We start from the raw sequence: 27,756 nt of genomic DNA on the forward strand, positions 1-27,756 counted from the left end.
GTGGTGGGTCTAGATCTGCTGTCCATTGTTCCAGTGCCCTTGGTGTCGTGATCAGTAAAGTGCGTTGTGTTATAAATACGTTTGATCAGTTTCTTGGGTGATGGATTTGTTAGTATGTTCTTCAGTGATGCCAGCGGTGGAGTTGCGGAGGGGAAACAGGCGTGTATTTGCCGGCAGTTGGTCCTAAGTTGGTAGTAGAGTAAGAGCTCTAGGATAGGAGTTTGTGTGCCGTCTGGGTTTTGCGGCCTGGCTAGGAACTCATTGTCTGGATAAAGGTCGGCAAAGATGGTCAGTGCCATCTGATGGGCACGCTGGATTAGATCTGGTGTCGTGCAGAGGGGGGAAGCTGAGGTGGTACGCTAGTGGCATTTAAGGAGCGTATAGTAATGGGATATTCGCGAGTCGTCTAAGACCCTCCCATGTCCAATGCAATGCCTCCACTGTATTTATTTCCGCGTTTGTTCTTTTGTAGGTGTAGTAAATGGCGGCCAGCAGTGGTGCTGGAAAAGTGACGTCTTTTTCAACCGCAACATGGGGTTGGAATGGGGTGGGGTAATGAAGATATTGAGCCTGGGCACTCAACGCGTAGAGCTCGAAGTCTGGTGCCCCAAGACCTCCCTGTGCTAGTGGCAGTGTCAACATCTCCCAGACGTGGGACACAAGAAGGGAGCGCAGTTGCTTGAAAAAGGTCTGTGTAATAGGGAGGGGAATATTGGCGAACAGGTACATGAATTTGGGCAGAATTATAATTTTTGCAATTGCTATTCTGCCGGCCAAAGATAACGTCAGTTTAGCCCAGACGGCAATTTTAGACTCAAGCCAGGCAATGAGCTAACAGTAGTTCATGCGGCAGATCTCCTGTATCTCTCAAATATTTGACCGCTCTGTTCACCCAGGTGATCGGAAAGTCCAACTCGAGCTCGATTGGGGACGGTGTTAAGGCGAGAAGCGTCGATTTGGCTCAGTTAACCTGTATGCCTGACATGCCTGCAAATAGGAGAATTTCGCATAGCACTGCATTGAGGTTTATTTCAGCCTCACATATGTATAGTTTAATATCTTTGGCGTACATCGATATTATCAATCCTCTGTCCGAGAGGCTCAGTCCCCTAGCTGTGTGATGCTGGCGCATTCTGGCAGCGAGGGGTTCTATTGCTGTCGCGAATAGCAGAGGGGAAAAGGTGCAGCCCTGTCTGGTGCCGCACGATATGTGGAACGGATCTAATATCAGGTCGTTGACTTTGAGCCTGGCATTAGGGCTAGTGTAAAGCAGTTGAATGAGCTTCAAGAAATTGGGGCTTATGCCAATCCTGGGAAGTATGGTAAAGAGGAACGGCCACTAGAGTGAGTCGAATACCTTAGTTGCGTCTAAATCGGGAGAAGCAGCTGTAATCTGTTGGTAATCAGTTTGACTGTATCTTAGCGTCTATGTTAATAAGGGCAAGCGGGCGATAAGAGTCGCATTTGTTTGCGGGTTTATCCGGCTTGAAAATTGTGATTATCATGGCCTCGGGCATCGTTGGGGGGAGGTGGCCCCCTTCAAGGGATTTGTGTGGCTTGGACCAAAGGAGTGAAGTCCGGGAAGATGGATATGGTATTGCCTTGGTGATTGATAGGGCCGTGTTCTCTGGCTGCTTTTAAAATCGAGTCTCTATCGCGTAAGTTTAATAATCATGCTATTAGGGGTCTGGGCGTGCCACCGATGGGTGGTTTTGATACAAGAGATCTATGTGCATGTTCTACCCCAAATACTGCAGAGAGTGCAGTCGGGAAGAGATTACGTAACAAAGCTTCAACAAATGGTTCCATTTTTGGCATGGCCTTGGTTTCTGGAATTCCGGCGATGCGTAGGTTGTTGCACATGGAGCGCGCCTCCAAATCCTCGTGTTTCACTTTGATCTTCGTAGGGACTCTTTCCATGTTGAGGAGGTGTTCTTTGGAGTCCACTTGGTACTCATGTGCCTCCGCCGCACGGTTCTCAAGTGCGTCCAGCCTGGTCTCATGAGTGTTCACTTGACTCTTTACCGTGTCTAGTCCAGAGGCAAGCGCGTCCAATTTGGTGTCCATAGATCTAAGGTTTGTGTCTCAGCATAATGGTTCGCAGGTCTTCTTCTTGTTTGTCACCACCTTGGACAGGTTCAGTTTTGGGTTCCGAGTTAGTATCTCCAGTGCAGGTGTGACGTTTATTTTGAAATGGCAAATTGGACTGCTTGGGGTCATATTTCCCCATGGTATTAGCTTGTAAAGTTGACTGGGTACAAGACGGAGTTGTCTGCCTGCTCTGTTGTGCTATACCTGCCTCAGGACGCTTTTCAGGGAGATGCGCATATTCAACTGCGGGCCCTGCACAACAGCTGGCTTGTTGAGGGCCCAAGATCGCCAGAGGGAGCGAGGCACGGCGACTGAAGTCTAGCCAGGGGAGGCTTCATGGATGCACTGCAGCCCCAGTGCCAGCAGAGAGCAAAGCTGCTAGGGACTACAACACCCTGCACCGTCCGGGCATTCCTCCAGCGCCAACTCACATCCCCCAGAGCCATGTCCCGGGGCCCACAAAGTCCCGATCAAGCCCGCAGCTAACGGGTGTCTCCTATCACCAGGGGAGCGCCTTAGTGCAACACCCCGGTGAAGTGGAGGACCCGCCCGCACCCAAATCAGAGGTACATTGGGGTCCAAGGCCTACTCACGTGGCCAGAGTCCGTTTCCGATGGGCCTGCCTTCTAAGCTTGCAGGATAGTGCAGAGTTAGGAGGAGCACGCGTCTGCCCCCGAGGCACCGCTACGGCCGCGGCCGTCACCACTGTGGCCACCCGCGTGACGCACGTTTCAGCTGCGGCTGAAATCTGCTGTAAACAGGTAGGTGGATGGAGTCTTGCCAGCAAAGGCAGCCGCCGTACGTGCTCTGCGCGATCTCCCGTCTTCGGGCAGCAGCAGGGGCCTGACAGGGCAAATCGTAGGCCTCACCCACTCTAGGCTTCCGTCTGGTCAAGTAGCCCTGTATTTATACTCAGTGCCGCCAGCCTGAACAGAGTTTTGCGGCTATCCGCTGATGGTCGTCTAAAGATATGTGTCTCCGGGAGGTGGCAGCGATACCATGCAGCTCGGGGGTGCGGCAAGCACTGTGGTGGAGAGCGCTGCTAAGGGCGCCACAGCAGCGGATCGGTTTCGCCTCGCGCCTCATATTCATCTCCCAGTCTGTATCTGCTGTTCTGAGCTGCAGGCTGACATGGAGAAGGGATAATCGTGTTTGGATTTAGTTGGGTTTCCAGGCAGAAAGTTGAGAAAAAGTTCCTAAGTCCCACTTCTTGCAGATTGGGGACAGGAGAACACTCTAACACTAACCAAGAATCCAGGACCTGGGGGACGGACACAATGTAGGGATTAAGACTCACTCAAGCGGAGTCCAGTAGTGGAGTCCAGGGTAGGTCAAGTTGGAACTGGTCAGCTGGGCAGTTGCAGGGACAGAGGCCTCTGAAAGTGTGTTGTGTCCCTATAGTTCAAATAGGAGGTCAGCCAACTGACCAGTGTAATCACTTCTGGGGTCCTGGGTTCAAGCAAACATGTCCATTCTTCCTTCAGGTTCTTCAGACAGCAGGGCAGTCCTTCTTTTTATTCTTCTCTAGTACAGGTGTGTTCTGAGGAGAAGTCTGTAGGGTCTACTTTCATGCCCAGTACCAGGCTGTGCATGGAGGGCAAGCCTATGTCCACCCTCTAAACCAGTTCTAGTCAGTTAGGTAGACTAACTAGAGAGAGGAAACAGAGGCAGGCATAGATGTGAGCTTCATATGCCAGTGACAAGGCAGGCATCCCTTGAAGTTCAGGAAGGGGCTGGGCAACGCCTCCAGGCTCTCCTATCAAGGAAGGAGACCTCCACCCCACACCCAGAACCCTGTGTCCAATATTTGAAAGCAATACACAATTCACCACAGGGGAGCCATCAGCGATCATGAAACTGCTGAACTCTGAGAGGAACACCTTTTGTTATAGATAGAAAAATGACAACTTTATAAAAGTGCCAGTTCCAAAATAGTAATGTAAAGGCCACCTTGACCATTAAGTTGGATTTAAATTACTATTAATATGAGTCATTGAACCATTTTCTTCGCTATTTCCAAACTGTATTTAGCACTTATTAAAGGTTACAATGTAATCCAGGGTTAACCTATGAGAGAGCCAACCTTGCCACAGTTAAAACCGGCATTGGAGAGTTTTAACTTCCAGAACATGTAAAACATTAAATATAAATGTCCTACTGAAATATCATGCATCATACCCTATAGGCTTTTAAGTCCTACCTTAGGGGTGACTTACAAGCATTTAAAAGAAGGGTTTAGGGCTGGAAAATTGTTTATTTTGACAGATTGTAATGGCAGTTTTGACTGGAAACCCATGCTGCAGTGGCAGGCCTGTAGACATGTTTTGTAGTGTCACTAATAGACTCTATGGTTAAAATTGTAGGAAGAATTTTATTGTTGCGACTCTCTGACTGGGCAAAGGAAAAAACCATCATGTCTATTTCTCAGTATGGTTTTTGTAGAGGTCGCTCTACAATAACTCAGTGCCTTAATCTCTTTTTAATATTAAGTAAGTATACTTTAGTTCAAAGGGGCACCATCCATCTCACCTTCAAGGATCTGTCTTCAGCTTTCGACTGTGTAAACAGGGGAAAGCTGTGGCAGTCGATGAGGGAGAAGGGGGTAGACAGTGGTGTGGTTCATTTCCTGGCTGATTTACATAACAACACCAGAGCTAATGTGAGATACTTCCAAGATTTGAGTGTAACTGATAATTTTAGTATTGGAAAGGGTGTTCGCCAGGGATGTATTTTGGCCCCCTTCCTTTTTAATTTTTATATTAATGAGCTAGATAGCGTGCTACAGAATGTCCCGGCTGATTGTCCTAGAGTCGGTAGGCGGGGAATTCCTATAATTTCTGTACGCAGATGATGTGGTTTTAATTTCGAGAACTGAGAAGGGACTTCAATTACTCTTAGATGCTTTTAAATTGTTCATGACAGACAGAGATCTTCTGGTTAATAATTCCAAATCATTTGTCATGCAAGTAGGTCAGCAACTAAGGAGGACTTTTATATTTAAAATCAATGAAGCTATAATCCCCTTAACAAAAACGTTCTCTTACCTTGGGGTCCTCTTTGATACAAAACTTAACTGGGTCCCTCACCTTGTAAAAAAGAAAGGTGAATTAGTGAGAGTTAATGCTTCTATCTTTAATTTTGCTGCCAAATTAGGGAAAAAACCCATTTGTGCCATGTTAAAATTATATAATGCAAAGTCAGTGGCAACTGCAATTTATGGCAGTGAAATTTGGGGGTATGTTGGCGGTGAGCAACTGCAGATTGCTGATAACTCTTTTTTGAAGCGTCTTTTATGTTTGCCTGCAGGTACGTCTAATTTTGTCGTACATGAAGAGCTAGGGTCGCAATACTTAAGTGATATGTTCTCTTTACGTCACTTGACCTGCTGGCTTAAATTATGGTTGAATCAGGATATTCCATTAACGCATTTGATTGTGAGGGACTTTTTGGGTCAGGATAAGGTAATGTGCACCCCTTGGATAAAATATCTGAAATCCAACTTTGCTAGGCTTGGTCGTCTAGAATTGTTTGAACATCCGAGTAAAATTGCAAAAGGGGACCTGGAGCTCATTAAACGGGCCTGCCTTATGGATAGGAGGATCCGGAGGGAAGATGTGGAGCTCCAGAAACAAAGCGTTAGGAAATTTGCCATGCTGAAAACTTGTGAAACTATAGAACCATACCTGACTGGCTCACTGACCTCACATGAAACATTTTTGCTAACGAGGTTTAGGTTAAATCTTTTTCATCATCTGTTGATTAGACCAAAAACAGATATTTTTAATAAACTGGCAGCATCCTGCGGCTGCGACGGAAAGTCTCCGCAGGATATGCTGCATTTTATATTTTTTTGTAAGTTTTATGAATTCCCACGCAAGCGCTATCTGGTAACTCTTTTAAAAAAACTTGATTTTACACAAATCAGACCCGCACTTATGTACTTACAACTGCTGCACAGTGACAGTATCCTCCAAATGAAGGAATTTTTAAAAAATTAACTGTTAAATTGAGAAATTGTCTGGACCAGTAATAATTCACTGTGTATTCTGCACTATTTTTGTCCTCAATTTTAGTAATGATTCTATTTTGTGGAAGAAAGTATATTTATTCTGGCACTTTACTTGTTATGTGTTTATTATATGTGTAGAATCAAACAACAAGAGAGAGAGGGTCAAGAACACACTCTTCGTCCCCCTGAGGTAATTATGATAAACAACAAAAGAGTATGGGAAAGAACAACTACTACAAAGGAGAGGGAAAGAGAACCTATATTGCCAAAACAATCAAAATTTGTAAAAAGAGTCCTCACTCACTAACCTGGTTGGTGACATGCTTCATCATTGGACTCCCACCAGGGAGGTCTAATACCTCCCCGGTGTGCTACAACGCCTGTTTACAGCGGAGCTGGTGATTGAAGTGTCACGTGTGATAGTGCAATGTGATGTGCAAAGTGAATATAAAAAAAAAAAAAAAAAAGAAAAGGTCTAGGTTTCAACCAAAAACCTTTATTATGGTAAACCTGGCATTAATTAAAAAGGGTATGATAACTAGATACCAAATTTTGGTTAGTTAACCCTAATAGTGAAAAGAATAAAATTTGGTCAACATGTTTCTGCCATTTTTAGATGATTCACCAGGCATTCATCAGGACCTTACTGCCCCGGTGGTATGCACACGCTAAGGTGCACCCAACCGTTGGCAGTGATGTTAATAAAAGACTCACAGTTCTTGTTACCGGAGAGACTTCAGGAATTCTGAAGAAAAAAGTGTCTGCAAGAATAAACAGAAACAACATACAACATAAAAAGATCATTGCTTAGTGAAAATAACACGCAATTACATGTTTTTGGTCAAAGGCAAAAGTCCCCCTTCACTTAACAATACCGTCATGTGGTATACGATAGAGACCACACAAAATCTCATTTAGAAATCATCAGAAGCTACTGTGGTGTGTGGTAGTCTGTAAATATTTGACAGCATGCGTATCATTCGTTACATTTCAAAAGGAGTCGCAACTGTACCACTTCCTCTTATTTAGGGTTGTACTCATTGGCCAAGGAACCAAAGGTAAAAACGAAGAACTCCAAGATTACGGTCACGGAACTTTCAGGAGTCCCCAAAGAAATCATTAGGGGAAAAAAGGTCTTAATGGGCTTAGTCATTATCGTGCCTTGTCACAGAACGTGTTCGTAAAAAGACTTACTAATGGCTATGATCTGCCTCACACCATGGACCCAGGGAGGGGGATGCGCACTTGTAGTCACACACTGCAATAGACAATAATAAAAACGTTACCATCTGGTAACTGGAGAAATTAAAATGGAGAACGAGTTATGCAGTTGCAAGGGACCACTTACTTCGTCAAAGCGCAGCACCCGCCGGAACACCTAGCGTTCCCTCCGATTTGGATCCCGTAGGTGTCGTTATTGGTCAGGGCAACAGTTTAAATACCTTTAACATCCAATCAATATCCAAACAAGACGGATGTTATTTGTTTCTCAAACGCGGAAGCCCCAAAATACGTGTTACGTCATATTACGTCTTCATAGCCAATCAGACAGAAGAAAAATGAGGAAATCGCTCAGGGACTAGAACGTTAAACCCACTAAACAGTCCAGCCTTTCCTACGGGTGTGTAATGTAAAATGTAAAGGCGGCAGCGTTACTGTGTGGTATCGCGTGAAAACAGACACAAAAGAATTATAAGTGCCCTATTTCTTTACAGAAACAATAAAGTGCAGTACGTCTTGAGAAACAAAAAAGAGGAGGGATGCCTCTTTTTCAAACGTTTTTTCCTTTGCTCAAAACTTTATTCAGTGGCACTTGTGGACATTTAGGTAAACTAGGTAAGGTACCAGTCCCTTTATCTTTATAGGGTGACCACACTAATAAACCAAAAGCCAAATAGATGTTTCAGTGCTGCATTACACTATTCCAGGGTATATTATCATTAAGGCCTGCTGTATGAGTGGCCAGACGATATACCCATCGTTGTTCTTTCTCAAACAGTCTCTGGGTTATATTATTGCCTCCTTGTAGGTGTTCAATAATGGTCCACACCAGGTCATCAATTGTGTGATTGAAGCGGAGAAAATGTTCGGTGAGCTTGGTGGTATTACGCTTACACCTTATATTGCTCCGGTGTTCACACACTCGTTGCTTAATTTTTCTGGTGGTCATTCCTATGTACCGTAACCCACATGGGCAGGTAATAAGGTAGACCACGTTGTTAGTGTTGCAATTCGTGTGTTGTCTTTGTGTCCAGACCTTGTCGGTCTCCAACAGCAAGGTCTTACTTGCTTTCGTTAGGTGGCAAACACTACACGACCCACATGGGTAGTGTCCCGTTATTTTAGGCAGACCCCAAGCATTACAAAGTGTATGTTCGCCTTGCATAGTCATGTTCTTTGGACGAGTATGTACTAGGGCATCTTTAATGCTTCTAGCCTTCTTGAAAGAAAACAAGGGTTTTTCCCATTTCCTGTTGTTACTCACCAAGATACGCCAGTTCTTGCGTATAGAGTTGGTGACTGCGTTGGAGGCCGTGTTTTCTTTCAAGAAGGCTAGAAGCATTAAAGATGCCCTAGTACATACTCGTCCAAAGAACATGACTATGCAAGGCGAACATACACTTTGTAATGCTTGGGGTCTGCCTAAAATAACGGGACACTACCCATGTGGGTCGTGTAGTGTTTGCCACCTAACGAAAGCAAGTAAGACCTTGCTGTTGGAGACCGACAAGGTCTGGACACAAAGACAACACACGAATTGCAACACTAACAACGTGGTCTACCTTATTACCTGCCCATGTGGGTTACGGTACATAGGAATGACCACCAGAAAAATTAAGCAACGAGTGTGTGAACACCGGAGCAATATAAGGTGTAAGCGTAATACCACCAAGCTCACCGAACATTTTCTCCGCTTCAATCACACAATTGATGACCTGGTGTGGACCATTATTGAACACCTACAAGGAGGCAATAATATAACCCAGAGACTGTTTGAGAAAGAACAACGATGGGTATATCGTCTGGCCACTCATACAGCAGGCCTTAATGATAATATACCCTGGAATAGTGTAATGCAGCACTGAAACATCTATTTGGCTTTTGGTTTATTAGTGTGGTCACCCTATAAAGATAAAGGGACTGGTACCTTACCTAGTTTACCTAAATGTCCACAAGTGCCACTGAATAAAGTTTTGAGCAAAGGAAAAAACGTTTGAAAAAGAGGCATCCCTCCTCTTTTTTGTTTCTCAAGACGTACTGCACTTTATTGTTTCTGTAAAGAAATAGGGCACTTATAATTCTTTTGTGTCTGTTTTCATGCGATACCACACAGTAACGCTGCCGCCTTTACATTTTACATTACACACCCGTAGGAAAGGCTGGACTGTTTAGTGGGTTTAACGTTCTAGTCCCTGAGCGATTTCCTCATTTTTCTTCTGTCTGATTGGCTATGAAGACGTAATATGACGTAACACGTATTTTGGGGCTTCCGCGTTTGAGAAACAAATAACATCCGTCTTGTTTGGATATTGATTGGATGTTAAAGGTATTTAAACTGTTGCCCTGACCAATAACGACACCTACGGGATCCAAATCGGAGGGAACGCTAGGTGTTCCGGCGGGTGCTGCGCTTTGACGAAGTAAGTGGTCCCTTGCAACTGCATAACTCGTTCTCCATTTTAATTTCTCCAGTTACCAGATGGTAACGTTTTTATTATTGTCTATTGCAGTGTGTGACTACAAGTGCGCATCCCCCTCCCTGGGTCCATGGTGTGAGGCAGATCATAGCCATTAGTAAGTCTTTTTACGAACACGTTCTGTGACAAGGCACGATAATGACTAAGCCCATTAAGACCTTTTTTCCCCTAATGATTTCTTTGGGGACTCCTGAAAGTTCCGCGACCGTAATCTTGGAGTTCTTCGTTTTTACCTTTGGTTCCTTGGCCAATGAGTACAACCCTAAATAAGAGGAAGTGGTACAGTTGCGACTCCTTTTGAAATGTAACGAATGATACGCATGCTGTCAAATATTTACAGACTACCACACACCACAGTAGCTTCTGATGATTTCTAAATGAGATTTTGTGTGGTCTCTATCGTATACCACATGACGGTATTGTTAAGTGAAGGGGGACTTTTGCCTTTGACCAAAAACATGTAATTGCGTGTTATTTTCACTAAGCAATGATCTTTTTATGTTGTATGTTGTTTCTGTTTATTCTTGCAGACACTTTTTTCTTCAGAATTCCTGAAGTCTCTCCGGTAACAAGAACCGTGAGTCTTTTATTAACATCACTGCCAACGGTTGGGTGCACCTTAGCGTGTGCATACGACCGGGGCAGTAAGGTCCTGATGAATGCCTGGTGAATCATCTAAAAATGGCAGAAACATGTTGACCAAATTTTATTCTTTTCACTATTAGGGTTAACTAACCAAAATTTGGTATCTAGTTATCATACCCTTTTTAATTAATGCCATGTTTACCACAATAAAGGTTTTTGGTTGAAACCTAGACATTTTTTTTTATTTTTTATATTCACTTTGCACATCACATTGCACTATCACACGTGACACTTCAATCACCAGCTCCGCTGTAAACAGGCGTTGTAGCACACCGGGGAGGTATTAGACCTCCCTGGTGGGAGTCCAATGATGAAGCATGTCACCAACCAGGTTGGTGAGTGAGGACTCTATTTACAAATTTTGATTGTTTTGGCAATATAGATTCTCTTTCCCTCTCCTTTGTAGTAGTTGTTCTTTCCCATACTCTTTTGTCATTTATTATATGTGTGACATGTACTTTATAATGTATTTGTACTTTTATGGTTTGTAAAAGAACCGAAATAAAGTTTATTGATTGATTGTAGTGCCACTGTAGTGGATGGCACAAACAGTGCTAAATCCCACTGGTAGTATTTAATTGCAGGTGTTATACTAGGTACTAATAAGAAAATCAGGTTTATATCAATTTCACCATGTTTAATAGGGAGAGCACAAGTCATTTACTGCTGGTTAGTAGGAGTAACGTGCACAAAGTCCTTCAGTCAAGAAAATAATGGTTCAGTAAAAAGTCAAAAAATCCTAGGTGACTCTTGAGGGAGGGCACATTTTCAACAGCACCTTTGACCAATTTAAGATGAAGAGTGTTAGCATGATTTTATTAATCTGATTAGGTAAAAGGTAACTTCATTTGTGTGCGTTAAAAAACCTAATAGTGTATTATTGGCAGTGGGTTTGGTGGTATAGATCCTTGAAAAGTAAATAAGTGTATCTTTGAGAAAGGATGAAATTAAACAAATCAATTCACAAAGTATCATCAGTATTAACTATCCACATGTCAAAAAAAGGACCTTCAATCTATCATGTTTCATAGCAATATTCATATGTATACCAAGTACTTAATTTGAGCTGGTTGTTGCAGCTGGCGCCCATCGACACTCAATTTTGGAGACCGGGGCATATTTTAAATTCCCAGGCTTTAACAAAGAATTAGCGAGAGAAATATTGAAAAGGGAGATAGAAGGAGTAAGAGAAAGACAACAAAACAGCATCAAAGCGTAAAAACGGCTGAAAAAACTCCAAAAGAAAAAGATAAAGGTATAGAGAGTGGATGGTGGTCAAAGAAAGAGGCAATTGGTAGAATAAAGACTAGACAGCACTAGTATTCAGCAACATTGAACTTCGTCTGCAGCAGGGGCAGGCTTTGAGAAACATTTTGGGTCCTGGAACTGATTGTTTTACAAATTAAGCACTGTGTATACCACACTGAGTTAGTCACTCAGGAAAACTAAGTCTCACATCTTCAGATCCGTCCTAGATGAAGACGTTATCAAAGTAATGGCTTCACTTCTTAACAGTTTAATAGATATGACCCACCACATTATAGATGAACAGTTGCTCAAAGTCTTCAAAACAAGGTTCTCAACATTAACGGTGAATGTATTCCAAAACCAGTGCACTTGGTTTGAAGAGATCTTTTTCAAGCAATAAAAAGCTGGTTTTATGGTTGATTGCTGCACAATCTGCTACAAAACTAATAGAAAGGAACAGTTTGAGAGCAAGGGCACAAATCAAGTTTTGTTCTCAATACCTCAGTCTCAGGAACACTGGCAGAGAACAATCTGTTTACAGCTTCATGAGTAATTGAGAAGCAGAATCAAATTGTGGTCCCTCTACTTTCTTAATCACAACCATTATGCCGTTCACTTAGGATTTTCTTTCTTCCACTAAGGCCCTCATTACAAGGTGCATTCAGTGGTGTCCCCGGGGGACAGGGGAATACTGCTTCAGGCAACCAGAAGTTGCTCAATGATTCCAGAGAAGAAATTATGGATTCTGGAAACCCCAGACCCAGTTTTACCAGGTGTGGATTCACACATGTTAAAACTGCAGGTGCAGTATGACAAGGGCTTCAGGGCGAAATCAGAACAGCTCCTGCCTGCCCCTCCATTACTATGGGAGGGGCAGGCAATGCTCCCACCAGAGACTGTCAAGCCTCCCCATCCTTCAAAGCTCCAGCAGCCCTCCCTGCCCTTCCAACACAATGCATACTGTACCAGCCACCCCCCCACAGATAATTACCACCAGCTTAGAGCAGTTTGTAATATCTGGATTAACATCCCTGGAATCAGAAAATCCCAGTGTTAACGTGCATTTACCTTTCTGTCAAAGTAGTCCCCATTCAGAAGACTTAAACTCCTAATCTCTATTAACTCAAGGTAGATACTGGCTGGAATCATTAATTGAAGCCCTGCTACCTCCCACGGAATTAAGAGGAAACTTGTAATGAGGGCCTTTAGATTGTAAAAACAAACCACAACACTCAGAAAGGGGGTTTGTATTCAATTTATAGCCAAAATAAATGTACATTATGGGTTCTGGAGAGTCTTACATATCTTTGGAAAACCATAAATTACAGGAATATGAATATCCTGCTGTTCAAATATAGAAAACTATTTTAAAAGATCCAACACTGAATCAACCCTTTGTGGTCAAATTCAAGATAACTTCCATTATGCCTGAATGGGATTGTGAGTGATGTTCATACTATTCTCAAACCTTAACCAAGATTTTTTGTCTGCGTGTTCTATATCCATATTTTGTCACATATAAAAATAATTAAACAGACTCCGATTCCAGTTTAGATGGATCCCATTGTCTGTTGTCCTTCTTGTGACCATTGCTTCATGGTTCAGTTGTTCACATTCTAGAGCTGGGCATAGTGACTGGGCAGTCGTAGTGTCCTGTGTGGTTTGGTCTCAGTCTTTGGTCTATAGCGGTACTGGGTGTCCTTGACCTGGTAAGGTTCTTTTCCTTACCTGAGCTGCAGAGTTCCTTCCAGGTCCAAGAGAATACAAAGTTCTGGCTCTGGAAAACCATAACCTATTCCATTCTAGAAGGCATTATGTTGAAGCCTGGGGGCAATTAAAAGGTGTGCTACCATTAGAAGGAGAATACCTGATAATTCTATATCTTCTGTAGCATCTGCTGAATTAATCCAGGAAAATTCTTCACAGGTTGATGGAACATTTTCCTTGCAATGGGACGCTAAGAGACTGCTTAACTCAATTCTGGAGGAGATTAGAGAGCTCAAAACCTCTCAATCCACGGAAATTGCTGCCATCCATGCCTGCCTCTCTAAAATCGAAGATAACATGGCTCTGGTTCCAGCGCGACTTCAAGAGGCCGAGTCTATAATTTCGCAGTTGGATGATCAGGCCGCTACTATGAACGACAAAGTTGCTGCTTATCAGAGCCAAAAAATCGCTATGGAATACAACTTGGAGGAATTGGAGAATCATTCTAGGCACTCCAATCTTCGTATTCTGGGCATCCCAGAAGGCCTCGAGGGGCAGCAGACATTACAATGGTTTGATACGCTCATTAAAAACAAATTCCTCCTGGAATTTAATGGAGATCTGACTATTATGAGGGCCCATCGGGTGCCAGCGCACCTCCCCCTAACACTAAATTTCCGTGGACAATCCTAGTTAACTTTGATGATTACAGGGTCAAGGAACAAATTCTATCTAAGGCCATAAAGCAACAACAGTTTTCCTCTTCCAATGTCCCATTTTGTCGTATTTTCTTCGACATGTCTGCCTCCGCAGCTAAAAGGCAGAAAGAGTTTGATAAAATGTTGCATTTATTTAAAGAACAGAGGGCACAGGCAGTGATTGCACAACAAAGCAAACTAAAAGTGCTTGTTAAAGATAGATATCATGGGCCATATGTAGGTAAATTACATTTACCGATTCTTAAATACCGAATTTTACCGATTCGGTATTTATGAATCGGTAAATGTAATGTAGGTAAATAATTACCGAATCGGTAAATGTCGGTATTTTAGAATCGGTATTTACCGAATCGGTAATGGCAACTGGTTTCCCATTCATTCCTATGGGCCTGGAGGCCCATAGGAATGAATGGGAAGCCAGTTGCCATTACCGATTCGGTAAATACCGAATCGGTAATGGGGGAGGCATCATCATGGGTGGCAGGGTGTCACATTGACACCCTGTTGCACCCCTGATTCATCCATGTGTGCACATGTGGTGCACATACATGCCCTAAGGGCATGTATGTCTGCCACATTGCACACTTCAAATTGCACAAAAATGCTTTTTTACAGGTATTCGTCATTTACCATCAACTTTTAGTTGGTGGTAAATAACGAATCCCCACACCAACGAGACACTCCCCCTACATATCATTTCAGGATTCGGTATTTACCGAATCGGTAAAATTACCGATTCGGTAATTTTACCGATTCGGTAAATTACCGAATCCTGAAATATGCCCCCTACATAGCAAAAGCCAAAATACCGGTCGGTAACGGGATATTTACTGAAAATCGGGCGTTACTGACCGGTATTTGGCTTCCTACATATGGCCCCATGTATTTAGCAATATCCCCGAAGCACAGAAATTATTGCAACAAATCTCTTCAAGTAAGTCTTAGATCTTCTAGCTGAAGGCCTTTATAGCTGCTGTTACAATCAGCTGTGCATTTGCTCTTTTGTCTGCTTTTCTTCCTTTTTTGAGCTTGGTTCTCTACTTTCCTATTTTTTGCATAGAGTGTTGTGAGGGTTTTATTTTTTCTCTCTCAGAGTCTCACTTGCTTTCTTTTCTCTCTGCACGTCTTGGATAGGGGGAGGGTTATGTAGGCCGATAGCTCCTGGTAGAAGGTCAGGGTGCCAGTTTTGGGTAATTGGGTAAGCCTGTCAGGCGTGAACAGGTACAGTGCACTGCTCACCGCAGCTTTTCGGGGGGGGGGGTCATAGGGTGGAATGGGCGGCAAGAGGGAAAAGAGAGATCCATTGGTAAATTCTAGATTCATTCAAAGTGTACCTATGAATCTATATCCCGTTAGGGCGAGTAGTGGAGTAATGACAGATCTTGTGCCCCTCCAGCATATTTTAGTCCAAACTGTATCCCCTTTAGGATCTTAAAGGAGAAAAAGGAAATCCTTAAGGTGGTCTCTTTAAATGTAAACGGACTCAATAATAAAAAGAAAATGCGGGCCATTGAATCATGGATTAAGACAGAAAATCCAGCCGTTATTTTAATTCAAGAATCTCATATAGCAGAGGGAAAGCTAGCAGATTTCTCAATGATTAGGTCCTGGGCAGCATACAGGGGCTTCTCCGCCTCCTCCACATCACATCGCGGCACAGCGATTTTTTTAGGTAAAAGACTTCAAGCTAAGGTGGTTAATTTTGTAAGTGATCAGAGCGGTAGGTGGTGTTGGGCGACTTGTAAATTGGGGAATAGATTTTAAACCTTTGCTAGCACTTATGCTCCAGTAGAGGATAATCCGGCACCATATGAAGAGTTTTTCCAATCCTTAATTCAAACTCCCGGGGAGGTGATTATAGGGGGAGATGTTAATTCTCTAGCTAATCCAAAAATCGATTCCTCAGCCATTTCTAAAAAAACAATTAAAACCTATTACCTGTAGAATTATTCAAAATTATAGGAAAACTCTGAATATTATCGACCCCTGGATGGCAGTATTCCAGACTAAGATTGCATACACCTGCTTTTCAACCAGATTATGCACCTCCTCACGTATCAATTTCTTTCTTATGTCTGGGTCCTTGATTTTTACTCAGCTGAAAATCCTTCCGAACGGATTTTCAGATCATGCAATATTCATTTTAGTCATCGAGTCAGGTAAATTCATGCTCATTCCGGAAGAAAGTTGGGTACTACTCTGTAAAACAGAGATAGAGGAGTTTCTCTCAAGAAATCACGGGGCGGCTCCTCCCCACATTGTCTGGGACACTCTGTAGGCTTATTTTCGGGGCCTAGCTATTGGGAAGGATGCTGAAAGTTCTAGAAAAAAGAAGGAAAAAAAGCGAAGTTTAGAACAGGAGGCGCAAAGGTGCTATGATATTTTTCTTAGTACCCCTTCGGACCCCAAACAACGAAAATTCAATCAGGCCAAACGGGATATTACCGAAGCTTATCATGGAGAATGCAAAACAGTTAATAGCAACCATATGCAAAAGGTATATGAAGAGAGCAATTACACCGGGAGGTTCCTTGCATGGCAGGCCCGGGAGCAGGCCGCAAATAACCGGATTAATACTTTGAAATGCCCTATAACTGGTACTCAAAGTGAAGATCTTGCGGTTATAGGGGACATAATGCTTCAACATTATAAGAATATTTCCGGTCAACAACAACCCATTGATAAGGCATCCCTGGCCAAGTTTCTTCAGGAACAGGAAATTCCGGTACTTTCTGAGGCCGATAAAAGAAGAATGATGCGCCCTTTCTCAAGAGAAGAGCTGGGGGATATCATAAAAAACCTCCAGAATGACAAAGCCTGTGGCCCGGACGGACTCCCAGCTGAGTTTTTTAAAAACTTTTTCAGATGTTGTTTTAGAATATTTTTTGCTGGTTGGCAATTCAATCTTAGAGTGAGGCATGATTCCGCCTTCATTCCAAAAAGGGAGTGTAGTTAGTTTTTAAAAAAAGGGAAAAGACGGTGAAGACCCCAATTCATATCACCCTATTACACTTTTAAACTCTTCGGGGTGGCCGCCGGGCCCCCCGCTCCCCTCCTCTCCTTCCCCCTCTCTCTCCCCCCCTCCGCCTCCCTTGTGCCTCCCCTTCCTCTCCTGTCCTACCCACCTATATCGGACATGACTACCCCGCAGTATTATATACCTGAGTGGGGGTATTTGCAACACAGCAGCAGAGTTTCATGTTAGTTTCATGTTAATAGGGTTGGTAATTGGGGGGTGGGTAGTTCTATAATGATAATTAACACACTGATAATGCTTGATATACACAGTGTTTGAAATGTAATTGCATTGGAGATGGTGGTACAAATGCTGAATATCGTGACACTATATTGTAATGTAATATTATGATTGGAACATTGAGAAGACATGTGTACTTCCATACGAAGGTGAAAAACCCGAAAATGTAATCCGCTCCATGTAATATACATAACAGATTTGCAAAGCTTAATAAAATGTGTTAAAAAAAATTACACTTTTAAACTCTGACTATTAGATTATCACCAAACTTTTAGCCAACAGATTTAAAGTTATAGCCCCAAATTTGATACATTCTGACCAAAATGGGTTTATAGCAGGGAGACAGTTTGGGACTAACACACACTATCTAGCAGAAGCACTGGATTATTTTGAGAACAAGAAAATTCCAGCTTTGGTTCTTCTGTTAGACGCCGAGAAGGCGTTTGACCTCGTGGTCTGGGAGACTTTAGTTCATATCCTCTCCAGTTTTGGTATACCTCCTAAGATCACAGGGTTGATCCAGAGAATATATCTTAATGCAGAAGCTAATATTATCGTTAATGCCTTAGAGGTAGCACAAATCAGCGTAAAACGAGGGACCAGACAAGGTTGTCCATTGTCCCCAGTTTCATTCAATCTTTTTATTGAACCTTTGGCTATCGCTATTCGAAACAATACAGATATTCGCCCTCCTTTGCCTACTATGGGGAAACTAAAGTTATATGCGGTCGATATCATGCTTATAATGAAAGGCGAAAAGGGGGTCCAAGCAAAAGTCTTTGAGGTCTTTGAGCAGTTTGAATTGCTCAGAGGATATAAAATCAATAAAAGGAAAATGGAAATAATCCAGTGTGGATGCAAGCCCGATGTGTTACATTCTGACATTTAGTCTTGTCTAAATTCTTATCCAAAAAGATATCTGGGGGTTTATTTCTCATCTCGAATCGTTGACTTGTATGATTTAAATTTTGTCCCGCTTCTGCAGAAAGTACTACTGCTTCGGTGGAACTCGCTCCCGTTAACTATTATTGGAAGGGTCTCACTGATTAAGATTTCTGTGTTCCCGTTATTTAATTTTTTATTTTCTGCATTTTTAACAGCACCTTTTTTTGCCAAATTAGAGACTATGTTTACATCCTTTCTTTGCGTAAAGAAAACTCCTTGAATTGCATTAAGCACTTTATATGAGGAGGTGGAGAATCCTTCTAATCTCAGGGATTATTATTTTGCATGTTTTGCACAATTTATGTCTAGGTTTAAGTCAGGTTTGAATACAGGACTATTCGTAAATTATTTTATGAGTTTAATCTGTAAAGCGCATCAGATACACTGTTATGTTATGTTATGTTATGTTAATTCGGATCTTCTATAGCGCACGGCTACTCCGAAGAGTGTCCCGGCGCTTTGGCAAGAACCCGAAAAGTGAGGCCAGGGCAGATGGAAGTAGACAGAGGATTACTGGACAAAGAGCCAAGATTTCAGCTCCTTCCTGAAAGTCAGTAGATTATTGATTTTCCTCAAGGAGACAGGCAGAGAATTCCAGCATTTAGGCGACAGAAGGCGAAAAGAGCGACCTCCAATTCTAGTCAATCTAATTGAAAGGACAGACGCCATGGACAGAAATGAAGATCTCAAAGTTCTGCTAGGAACATAAAAAGCCAAGCGCTTCCTGATGTATTTGGGCCCTACGTGATGGAGTGCCTTAAAGGCAAGAGTTAATGCCTTAAAGGTAACCCTTTTAGATATAGGGAGCCAATGCAGATTTTTAAGAAGGTCAGACGCTCTGGCTCTCCGCTGAAGACCGTAAATGGCTCTAGCAGCGGAATTCTGCACAATCTGCAGACGTGAAAGAAGAAATTTTGGCAGTCCCAGATAGAGCACATTCGCGTAATCAAGGCGAGAGCCTATCAGGGCCAGCACAGTAATCTTTCTATGCTGCAGAGATAGCAGCGGAAGAAACTTGCGCAGCATCTTTAAGATGCCAAAATATTTTCCCGCAAGTCCGAGGATCTGAGATTGGAAAGAAAGACCATCATCAATCAGAACACCAAGATTTTTAGCCTTGGATGAGACATCTGCCGGTGGAAACATATCAGGGGGCCACCAAGCCTTCCATCTGGGGTCAGGGGAACACCCAAAAAAGAGCAGTTCCGATTTATCGGAGTTACATTTTATACGGTGCTGTTGAAACCAGTCGAAAACAGCCCCCAAACATTGTCTGATCCGAAGGCCGTCAAAGTCAGAGCCCTTAGCACAAGTAAAGAGAAGCTGGGTGTCATCAGCGTAGGATATGATCTGGGCTCCAAACGATTCCGCCACTGCCGCCAGAGGAGCCATATAGATATTAAAAAGGGTGGGGCTTAAGATGGAACCCTGAGGTACCCCAACCTCCAGTGGCGGCATCTCGGCGGAAAAAGGTGGGGCCCAGACCGTTTGCCGGCGGCCCGGTCAAAAAAGACTTAAACCAGTTCAACGCCGTCCCCCGCAGACCAATCTCCTGGAGTCTTAAGAGGAGACCATCGTGGGGGACGGTGTCAAAGGCCGCCGACAGATCCAACATTACTAGGATGGCCTTTCCTCCGGTGTCGAGTACATCCCTGATGGCATCAGTGATTTCAAGAAGAGCGGTCTCCGTGCTCATATTCGCGCGAAAGCCCGATTGAGTATCGTGCAAGATATTATTCCTCTCAATAAAGGTGGAAAGGGAGGCATGCACATGCTTCTCAACCACCTTTGCCAGAGCAGGGAGGAGGGAGATAGGCCTGTAATTGGAATGAATTAATGGGTCCAGATTAGGCTTCTTGACTAACGGCAGGATCAGAGCGTGTTTCCAAGCTTGGGGGACAACTCCTGTGCTCAGAGACATATTGAGCACCGGGTTAAAGAAAGGGTTTAAGGCAGGTGCTACTCGCCCAAGACATTTCCCAGGGCAAGGGTCCAGCGGGGAGCCGGATCCAAAACTTTGAAATCCCCTAAATTGGTGCGTTATCAGTGCATGCAGTGGTTCTTCTATAAATGTCAGGACTTTTATAGAAGATATACAATTCCAGTTATTAACTCTTCAACCCCTTTATCTGAACTCACCTCAGTATTTGAGGCTAGAGAATCGACTGAAATTATTCAAAAATGGGCTAAGGCCGGTTTCTGCAAGATCTCAGATTTTATAAGGATTGATAGGTGGCTTAACATTCCTGAAATGTGCAATCTAATTCCGAATGATATCCTTGTTCTCGGGTCATTTATTATTCTTATTAGGTTCCTTAACAATCTGGATCTGATACAAATGAATGAACGTAAAAATCTGGCATATGCCCTTTTTGAAGAAATTACAGTCAGGAAACCAGGTGAGTGGATTTTTTTTTGCCCCTATCAGGGGTTCAGATCTCTCTGAAAAAGCAATATCAAAATGGGACAAACACAAAGGTTTGGAGATTACAGCAAGTATGTGGTCTGAATTTAATAAACTTAAATTTACAACATTAAGGGGTGAAAATTGGTGCCGGATGCTATTCTTCAGCAAATGGCTTCTATATAGAACCCCACATTTTTTATCTAAGGTTTACCCCAGCCAATCTGATCAGTGCTTTCGCTGATTAAATCATCCGATAGCCAATTGGACGCATATTATATCACAGTGCCCTTCAATTCAGGGGTTTTGGAATGAGATTTTTCAGCATCTGGGGGCTGAATGTTTCATCATAATAGACTTCACTAATTGGCTAAAAGCCCTTGGCTACTCCCCTTCTTTACATCTCTCTGATAACTTGATTAAATTATTATATATTGCAATGGCGGTTGCCAGGTCCCACTTGCTTCAGAGATGGCGATCCGACCTGGTACCAACAAAATGTTAATGGGTCTGGAAAATGAAACAGGTCAGGAACAGTGAGCGCTTGTATGCATTACGAATTGGAGGGATTAAGAAGTTTGGAAAAGTCTGGGGTGGCCCATTTCAACTGAATTTTAAATAAGAGCCTGAATCCTTAGAGGTTGCCTCAATATGCAGAAATTGTAACTATTACTGTATGTGTTGAAATATTTGTATACTCGTTTGCGCTTTATTGCACTATAGACACCTATTTTGCAGCACTTTATTGCACTATAGACACTTTAGCTTCTCTTTTTAAAAATTGTTTAAGACATCAGAACAAAAAAGATCGATTATGACCTGTATATTGATATTTTTGTATAATTATTGGACCTAATGCACTATAGACACCTTAGCTCGTTTTAGATATGACAGGCGACGTTGGATTTGATCTTTAGTATGCCAAATCACTATCTATTAGTAGCCTTATTTTCGGCAATGCTTTCAGCTTTATCCGGACTTATATTTTGCTGCTTTATGGGCACTCTAGTGATTATCTAGTTATTGATGAAAGAATACTGTATCTGATCACTAATGTTTTGTCTAATCTAAGGTTATTTTTTTTTGTTATGTTTCCAACTGACTTTTTATGATCAATATGGCTATTGTGAAAGGTTTTATTATTGGATATGTGTACTGTGGTATCTGGATGAATTTGTTTTCTCTTGATGGATCTCAATAAAAAAATAAAATAAAAAAATAAAGAACAAAAAAAGGAGAATACCTGCCACTGCAGTGCAGAACACATTTTCGCAGACATCTCAAAAAAGGATGAGGAGGGGTCAGCGCCAACTGTTCAAATGGATGTATAGTTCAGGAGAGGGAGATTAGAATCAGAGGGCCTCTCATTTCACAATACCTCTCCACTCAGCAGAAGGGAGGAGGCCACAGGTGGCCATCCAGAAGTGAATTGGGCCCCACTCAACTGAGACACCTCGAGCAGGGATGAGCTCTCTACAGACAGCTTGGGCAGAAGGTCCGCTCAGAAGTCACATTGAGTTAGATTCTCTTTTGCTTTCTGGGAAGGCTCTGGTCTGGGTGGTGATCACATCTAGATAAAACTCAGGGGGACAAATGGCACCCGGTCTCTGAGCAGCATTTTTAGAGACTCTTCCAAAGACAGAGAAGCCATGATGGCTTGGCCCTATACAGGGTACCATTTTGTGCTGAATGCTATGTGTCTTCACAGAGGGAATAATTAATACTGCACACAGTCTCCTTGTGCACCCCATGGGCTCCTAATGGAAGAAGATACATTCATAGTGAAGTCAATGGTCCCTTTAATTTAGCCAATTAGTTAGGAGCACCGGTCTCTTCTTCTTTCTATTAGTCTGCTATCACCACCTGTCAGTCTTCCCACAGCCTGGCGCTGCCAACAGTAGCCACCCTTGTAGTGCTTATTTTGAGGCAGTGGTTGCTAAGATGGTGTACTTGAAGACGAACAAACAATATGTTATGGAAAAATGTATACAAGAAAATAATTTAAGCTGACTGGATCCTGCAGGACTGGAGTTGTCAATGTCTGACACTCCCACTACACTTCCAGGTTCAAATGTCCCCTCAATAAGTGATTCCCTCGGAGTGGGAGGAGAATGTTTAGAGGGACCACTACTTGTGGCATGAGCCTCAGCCATCCTTATCTTTATTATAGGATCTTAGGTCATATATTTCAGGTTTGGTCCCTGGGGAACACAAAGAGAGTTCCCTTTTTATAGGATGCTGTTCCAAATTTTGTTTTTTTGGAACTTAGGTGGGGAAAAAGATGATTTATGAAACAGCTGGTACATGTGTGCCACACATTCCTCAGTCAACAGCTCCAGCACTTTAATAGAAAATGTCACTTTCCGCTTCCTGCTGCCAAGCTCCTTATCTCCATCAGCATTAGACATGGAGTTGTAGGGAAATGCAACTGTCACTGTCAGCAGTCTGAGAGCAACACACCTTCCTTCCAGCACCTTCCTAGGCTTTTGAGCTATTGCCACACCCTGTATTTCTACTCTTCCTGGATCGTACATCATCAATCTGCATCCAAAATGGGACTTTTCCTAATTGCAATTTCCTATTTAGAATCACATCAGTGCGATTTCCAAATAGGAAATTTCTTAATTGCGATTGCGAATTGGACTGAATTGCTAATAGTGGAATACTTACCTTTGTATATCTCATTATGTGATTTCCAAATAGCGATTTCTATTAAATCCCTATTTGGAAATCGCAAACAATAACATTCGTACATATGGTCCCATATCTACTGCTATGGCTCTGCTTTTCTCTCCCCTAGGCTGGTGCTTTTTTGGCTGTCTTACACAACACACCTCTTGCAAGGGTGTGTTCTGTCAAAAATACATTTTGCATTGGAAGGATGCCTTTCCAGTGCAAAACTGTGCTTTTACATAGTTTAATGCTTTTTCCATGGTGTATGCATTCTGTAGATTGCATTACATATGCAGAATTGGGAAGGTTTTGGGAGAAAAAACTGTTTTCAAACCTTATGTCTTTTTTGATGAGGCGTGCATTTTTGTGCAAAACCCTGTCTACCTTTTTTGATTAGATAGCTTGCATCAAAACCCATGGGTAGTTTTACAGGAATACCCATGTACCATCCGTGCAACACCCTCTTAGCACTAAGCAACACAAATTAGTGCTTACAGCTACTTTGCTTTATTTAGGCAACTTGATGATGCAAATCATGAAAGTAAATACCATCACAGCACTCTGTGCTGGGTTTGCGCCCCTTTTTTTATGCAAACCCAGTGCAAAGTGTTAGCAAATATATCCCCAAAGATTTAAGTGCTTGTGGGAAAGGGTGATGATGTAGCCATGCATTATATGGTGAAGAACTCTGGGACCATGCCCAGGAAGAAGGCTGAAGGCACAGCACAGTTCATTTATAAAGTCAAGGGACTTCGAAGTGACTTGCAAAAGCCTCAAAACGCACCGCAGTAGGAACTCTACCTCAGATACAATTATTCACAAAGAACATGTATCTTACTTAGGAACACAAAAATGAAGACAATGTTTGACCCGGCCTTAAACACATGGCACTCCTTTTTATGTTATATATAGGTCTCTGTAGGCGCCATCTACTAGAGGTCGGCGACTCACAATCGTGTCATCTTCATATGTGTCTAAGTGCTTATGCTTTCATCATTCTGAGAGAAAGTGCTGCTTTGATTTCTCTGTGTGCCCTCTGCAGTGTCTTCCTCTGCTTTGAAGAACTGTCCCTCAGGAGATTTGGAAAGAGAGGGGCAGGAAGCCGAAGCTGCAGGGCTGAGTGATGTAAACGCAAGGCAATCCGCAGGTCACACAGTTCGAACCCCAGCTCACCCTTACTTACATCCTTCCGAGGTCGGTAAAATGACCACTAGTGATCTGCTGTCAGTAACATCTGTTATTTATAGAAAGTTCTGGCAGTAAGAAGCGCTGTATAAAAAGGCACATGATTATTAACGTAAAAGGATGTACCCGGCAGATTGAAAGCTGCAGAGTTTCTCTATAAATGCTATGTCAATTTTATTATCTTTTTAGACTTTTGTTCGGTTAGGAATCCTCTGAGATAGATTGTTACCAACCATAGCTTTCACGGTTCTGTGCGAGTGAAAATGTGTTATTATTGGTTCGTCCTTTTGGTCTGATGCAAAATAGATACAGCTGTTATTTAGATGCTCGGCTCCCCACAAGGGAATATCCCGTGTCCCACATTCCACATCAAGCACGAGAGAGCGCTCGCGGCACCGTTTGCCTCCAACGCTGATTGGTCCCCAGAGGCGCGGTTCAGATGTAAAGATTGCAGACAGTGTAGTCCCAGCAGACGCACGTGCACGCTCTTGATTGGTGTTTATTGTGACACTGTGCTCTTTTAAATGCAGACATGAAAAGTGAGATTAGGGCCCTTGTTATGGTGGATAAACACACACAAGAAGGCAGCCCCACATTCTTGGCCTTCAGCACCGCCAGACAGGAGCCTTGCACTCTACAGAAGATTGGCTAATGAACTCACCAAGCAAGTGTGAACATAATTATTTACTGTCACCAGTAGTCTAATAAGTGTGAACCAACGTATAGGCGCACTTGAATTGCGATGATTCAAGAATAAACACTCTTTGGGGACTGATCGCCTTATCCGTATGAGGACAGCGCCAGCAGAAGAAAGGGGTGGGACGAGGCATTGCTCAACAGGCTCTGCGCTTTTTTCAGGGCACTATGCTAAAAAATACTTTTTATATTACCCAGTGGCCACCGATCACCACTGGGTAGTTATAGTTAGGACCACGTTTCCAAAGGAAATTGATTTTGTTGTTTGCTCATAACTTTGGCGCTGTATGATGAATCTTCCCAAATGAAAAAACAAAAGTCTTATCTACCTCAGATCTTCTCTGCAAAGTTTCAGGGTGATCCAGCATGTGGGGACCAAGAAAAGGGTGGGTTCCAAAACACATTATCCCCATCCAATTTTCAATAGAAAAACTAGACACAGCTTGAGCCAAAACGGCTGAATGGAATTACAAATTTGGCCAAAAACTAGATCTTGGTTCAGAAAGAGTGTTTTTATGCAATTTGGTGTAAATCCATTCAGTAGTTATGGAGAAATTAAGGTTCAAAATATTGGTATATGTCACACTGCGGAGGGTCTGTGGAGTCAACAGATAAGATCTGATTGGCTGTCCCCGCATCAACAAAGAGGTGGCGGCTGCCATTTTAGGACTTGGGAACTCAAATTTCTGTCCTGAAAAATACTAAAAAGAAATATGGGCGGACCCCGAGGCCATAGATGCTGCCTTTTTTTAATGGGACCAAAAAATGCTGACTCCTGCCCTTTTAGCATAAAAGCCCCTGGGTGGACCAGGGCCCAAGTGGGTCACCACAATTTTCTTTTTAGGAGAGGGGTATGCGGCCCTCCGACCCGAGCATTCAAAAGGTCCCGAGGATCGCATCGCTTGGGGCCACAAAACATTTCAGAAGGGGGGGTGCATGCAGCCCTCCTCCCTGAGCCATTAATAGGCCCTGGATCACCCATCCTCCAGGGCTGCAACACATTTTAGAAGGGGGGTATGCAGCTTTCATCTCCAAGTCATTAACATTCACCAACCCACGGGGCAGCGCCACTTTTTACACTTGAAGTAGGTACCCTAGTGCCCACCTGGGACACCCACAGCAGTTGCTGCCCATAAGGCTATGAGGGAGCCCCAGGGCTTCCCTGCCTGCACCCATCATGGTGCGGCACAAGCTGGCCACAGTGGTGTGCTCCCGCCCAGTGGGAACAGCTTTTCTCTGCTCCTGCCAGGCAAAAGTAAACCCGTGTTTGCTCCCTGCAAAGTCATGGGCAGGGAGTTAAAGTTCTCCCTGCTCACGCTGTTGCAGGCAGGGATCTGCAGTTTCCCAGGGGATGGAGTCTGCATGACACTGCTGCCATTGAGCCCCAGGGGATGGGGTCCCTGGGGCCACTGGATGGCTCACGAAGGGGAACCCCAAACCCCTACCCACAAAAACACAAATTGACCTGAGGAGAAGGGATCTCCAGGGCCCTTAAGAGGTTTGGGGACAAAACAAAAATCAGTCCCAGGGGATGGGGTCCCCTGGGCCCTTATGTGGCTCAGTTAGGGGGGAACCACGGCCCTCTCCCCTTTAAAAAATGGCTCAGCCTCAGGGAATGGGGTCCCTTGGGCCAAGAAATGGGTCAGGAGAGGGGTCTCATGCCCTCTCCCCAATGAAAAAAACAGGTAATGTGAAGTGAGAGGAGTAGCTGCTTATTTCACATTTTCTGTCCCAGCTGGGTAATAACCCCTAATGCGCTGCAAGGGTTTATTTTATAGCTAGTTTTAGGATCTTGTGTTGCCCCTAGAAGGAGCAGGAACACCACTAAGAATTTTCTTAATGGTGTGGAGGGCTGCAATGAGTGCAGCAGGCCCCGGCAATATAGAAAATACAGTAATTCTCATGGGTCATTGAATCCATGACCCAAGGAGAACATGTCAAGCTGTAGCTGTATGCACTTCAGCTAGAGTACAGGGACCACTTGTGGTTGTTTTTTGTGCATGCATTTTCTGGCCTGAAAAATGTTAAAATGAGACTCAAAGAAATGTTGACGGTTTTCTTTTAATAAAGCTTTATACATTTTTTTTAAAGAAATGTTGACGGTTTTCTTTTAATAAAGCTTTATCCATTTTTTTAATGACGATCACTTTTATTAAACATTGAAGTGTTGTAAATTAATGAAATATGCATGCCATTATAAATATTGGTTATTTTCTCACAAAGACATGGCTTTATATCACGGGCTGGGAAACAGTGTTCCGGAAGTAGGCTTCCCAGGATATAAGAAGTGAACCAGCCCTGTGGTATGTGATCCTGGGGCCTTTAGAGGCTCAGAGAGGGGGGCCACACACATCCTTCCCTTTTTTGTAAAATATTGGCTCTGGAGTATGGGGCCCAAGGGCCTGAAGAGGCTTGAGGATGGGGGCCAGCGCCCCCCTCTTCTTGAATAATTATGCTGGGCCCCTGGAAGGGTGGGGTCC

This window comes from Triturus cristatus, chromosome 8 (assembly GCF_964204655.1).
Source record: "Triturus cristatus chromosome 8, aTriCri1.1, whole genome shotgun sequence".
NCBI classification, from domain to species: Eukaryota; Metazoa; Chordata; class Amphibia; order Caudata; family Salamandridae; genus Triturus; species Triturus cristatus.